Source organism: Primulina tabacum, chromosome 4 (assembly GCF_025594145.1).
Source record: "Primulina tabacum isolate GXHZ01 chromosome 4, ASM2559414v2, whole genome shotgun sequence".
NCBI classification, from domain to species: domain Eukaryota; kingdom Viridiplantae; phylum Streptophyta; class Magnoliopsida; order Lamiales; family Gesneriaceae; genus Primulina; species Primulina tabacum.
Window position 1 is genome coordinate 45,419,831 of NC_134553.1, and position 4,628 is coordinate 45,424,458.

At 34.7% G+C, this 4,628-nt stretch overlaps 1 pseudogene; it reads right to left on the minus strand.

The window, feature by feature from the left end:
• Window positions 1–2,569, minus strand: LOC142542046 (amine oxidase [copper-containing] alpha 2, peroxisomal-like; annotated as a pseudogene).
• Between the last annotated feature and the right edge of the window lie 2,059 nt (window positions 2,570–4,628).

The following is a 4,628-nucleotide window of genomic DNA, read 5'->3' on the forward strand; positions in this document are numbered from 1 at the left end:
TCACGATGAACAATTTGCCCATTTTAGGTTTTGGGACTTTACTTTGAGCACGGGATTGTACTCAAAGAAATTAGCTGGCCTCAGCTCAAACCCGCCGCTCAAAGTAGGCATGATCGGGTAATCTGCTTGGATTGGTGCATGATGAAACCCTAATGTGTACCAAAACACGATGTCCTTGTTCTCGATTTCTCGGTTCCTGCATCGATGATTATATATCATTTCTGTAGAAATCGATGTTACTAAGAACAAGATGATTATTCAATGAAGTGCAAATTTCATTAATTTCTATTGGAACTTAGATTCCAAATTAATTAATGTTCAAGATCTTATTTGAAAAAAAAATGTCATAGAAGAATAAAAAATTTGAATTGTGCTTGTAGAGGTTTAATTACTGTATTATCTTGGATCTTGCTATATAGTATATACCTGAGGGTCCACTTTGCTAAATTATCATCTCCATGAGCCTGATCAACGAACACCCCTCCAGCCCATATCTCCGATTTGTTATACGGCGTAACCAACACGTCGTAGTTACTATATGCATCACAAACTTGTGGATAGTCGTCGACCAACAGCAAAGGAGTGGACAACAATCCTGGGATCAAACGGTACCCAATGTCATTCCCTAGTCTGGTTTTCTTGTTAGGGATTATACAGCCAGTATCTCCAGAGGATCCGACCCTAGTTGACCCTTTGCATCAGACTCGGTTTTCGCCACTTCATTCACAAATCACAACTCTCCAATAACTCTTCCTTGGTGGACTTGTATCAATGGAATTACGGACTGTTTGTAAGTGGCTCTTGATCATCGAATTCGAAGTACCGTCTATGTCTAGGTCGATCTAGGTGAAAGTTGAGGAAGTGGTCGTGGCGAGAGCCGATTACATTTTCTGATACCAATGTGCCGTATATTTCTTCTTGGGTCTGGTCCTTGTGTGTGATATTTGAACCCTTAACTGCAAGCATCCCTGATAAGCTAACCTACGGGAAGTGATCAACTGTTGATACCATATCACGATACAAAAATAATTAATAAGAAAAACATTATGAACTATATATATATATAGATATGTGTGTGTGTTGGTGTGTGAATCAACTTACTGTTACTTTAATGCTTCCAGCTTGTTTAAACTCCCAATCAATAATATGGTCATAGTTGGCCACTGTGGATACCGTCCTCACAACAAGACTTACGTCGAGCCGAACCTCCTATATTAATAGAACATAGTACACACCCACACACACGCACATTACTAAATAATGTTTCCTTATCAAATGAATAAAATTCTAACTTAATTAAAAACCTTACTCACCACTGTGTCACCTGGAAGTGCGGTCTCAGTATGCCGCCACATGATATCCCCGGCGTAGCGTTCAAACACACAAAATACATTGGATATTTTAGCTAGTTTTTCATCTTGTTTGACGTAAAAACCATCCAAAAATGCTGCGTTTTGTGGACAATCTTTGGTGGGTTCGAGTGGCACGGCACAAATGCCGAACGCAAACTCTCCGGCGTCAAGGAAAGTACGAAAATACCACTCCTCGGATAAGTCTTGGTAGGGTACAAAGAGTTCCAATATCTGACCTTTGTACATCACACTCCTGTATTTTTTGATATCATTGTCGTAGTTTGAAGCTAATGAGATTATGAGGCCAACTCTCATGTCGTAAGATAGATGGAATTTCCAATTTGCCCACCTAATCAAATTCATGGATTGGGGAAACTATTTAAGTAACATGCATAAAGTGGCGAACATATTTGACAATATTGTCGAATTCAGTTTTACCTTATATTACTTCCATTTATAGTGAAACTTGGTCCGTCTCGTTGCAAGATAGACATCGGGTTAATGTGAGTGTCGTAAGGTGGTATTTGATTAGACTCTCGATAGTCAGTGCCGCTAGCTTTCGGCACAGGGACAATCAAACGATCACGATAATCAGTGATCTTCATCTCATCAAGATCAACGGAAGCCATAATGCCCTCTATAGGCCTCATGTAGAAGTTGATCGTGCCATCCTTGTAGTAACACATAATTGACACTACCCTTTTGGTGTTTTGGGCTCCATACCACCCAATAGTGAATACTTCACAAATGCTTTGGTCTAACTTAAGCCCTCTTTTCTCAATGGAGGCTATAAATGGTGCATATTCAAGTGGCAACTTGCTAGCAGTACTCTCCCGCTCCTCAAAAGTGAGCATCGGGTAGCCATTGCCATCATATATTTTATACGATATAATCTTGTTTTTCGATAAGTCTACCAAGATTACATGGCTTTCGGAATTGCTACGTGCGATAACAAAGGCTACACGACCGTGTGGGAAGTTTTTGGACTGCCCATTTGATAGCCATGAAAGGATCTCTGATTTGTCTGGCTGGTCTAAGCCTGCATAGTGAAAAGTTGCGTTTTTGTATGATTTTTTCACTAAGGTTTCGACTTGCTGGAGCTCGAATGGAGTAAGAGAGTCTAAGGGGTGGATGCCATTTGATGAAACAAGAGAAAAGATCATGAAATTGAGAGAGAAGATGATGGTACAAAGACCAGGGGATTTAATGGGATTCATGGCTAGCTCTCTTAGAAAACCTTTGGCTCGTGATCAACGCAATAAATAGATAGTTGGGGGAAAATTACAGTTTTTGCTTCAAATTGCATATTTTTCAATTTGATCATCATAATAATAAATTTGCATTTTTAGTATTATATATGGTATGTTTTTTCCTTCCATTTTTGGTCTTTTTTTGTCAGAGCCGTCGTGTTTCCTTCCAAATAATTCACAATATATATGTAAGTTTACTTACAAGAATCCACGTCACCATCAACGTCTGTCACATAAATAATTTTTGACAAACACGACGAAATCAGGTAAAACAATGATAAAAAATGAAAAACATGCATGTTACATGAATAAAATTACAAATTAAGTGTTAACTGGACAAAAAAATGAAATACAAGTTACATTACTAAAATAAAAATTCATTATTAACCAGACCGAGTGGAAAAAACGTAAATTACATAAGAAAAAATTAATTTTCCCCATAATTGCGTCACAAACTTCAATGTAATTGAATTTTGAATTATATTCAGATAAATAAAACGTGAAAACCCAATTATTAGAGAGTAGGTTGTGATTAATAAATGTCACATATAAATTTTATATTTAATTTTTTTTCCCAGATATTACCCCACCATTTCAACTTTATAAATGGGAAGAAATTATAGTTTTGATATGTGATTTTGGTGTTCTATATTATAAAATTTGAATATTAGTCTACAATTTGTGTGTGTGTGTGTGTGTTTTTTTTTGCAATTTAAATGTATCCCAACGCGGAATTTGTAGGGGTTCAATAATTGTCTCTGCTTATTAGAGTAATCGAAACGTGATGTTTGAGCTGCAATACATTTTAAAATATTTGAGTTACACACTTACCACCAACTATAGCTTTTGATAAAGTGACAAGCTCTCGATTCTACAATTGATATCAGAGCCAATGTCATATGTTCGATTCTCATTGATGGCAAAAACTGCAATTATTGGAAAGAGATTGTTGGAGTACAATAATTGTCTATACTTGTTAGAACAATCGAAACATGACGTTTTGGCTGTTATACAAGTTAAAAGATTTGAATTGCACTATTAACACCAACTATAACTTTTGGTAGAACGACAATCGCACAATCCTACAGAACCAATGTGACACAAATGGACACCATATTTTGCCGATGTGTATAATGCAATATCAAATCTTCCTATAAAAATAATTAAAATAACAAAAAAAAAATGAAAAAAAAATACAGAACTAAAACTGAAATTTAACAATATGAAAGACAAGATTTTCAAAAATAAAAATTTTATTATTTTTACCTTAAGACCTTTAATCATTCCTCCTAATTAATGTACGTACTTTCGTCAATGTAATAATATACAATATTATGCTAATTTATAATTTTCCCTTAATTCGTATTGAATTACGAGAGACTCGATGCCGTTGTGGGTTTTAATAGAATATGATAATGCGTGGACATTTTTTAATTGTGTTATTAAGAGTATGAATATGTTACACGTTGGATTTGGTCTTGATTTTCTATATTATGTAATTATATATTGTAAAATAAATCGAATTAATTTAACTTTGTATCAAATATTAAAATCTTGAATCAGCTTGGAACAGACTTGCACGCAGCATTACAATGAATGCCCTATGCCTGAGGGTTTTTATTTCCTTCTTTTTTTGTGTCATAATTTGGTATTTGTTATCACATTAAGTCCTTTGTATTAATTAAAACTTATAAACACGTGAACTATTGATCCATTTATATTGTTTTCCCAATTAGATTTACTTGAATTTGTGAAATTTCCTTCACCACGGGGCTCTAATTAAAGATCATGTCTAGATATTTTTTGATACAAGACAAATATGTTAGGGTTTATAGACTGGTGATTTGATATGTAGATCTCACCAAGTGAAGAAGTGAAATGTTAAGTTAGATTACGTGTCTAACGAGCCAACTTGTATCTTGGATCTTATTGATTTTTATATAAAAACAATATATGTTTTAATAATATTTTGCAATTTTATCCAATTATGACATTTACTTTATTAGTATACTCATGTGAACTTCAT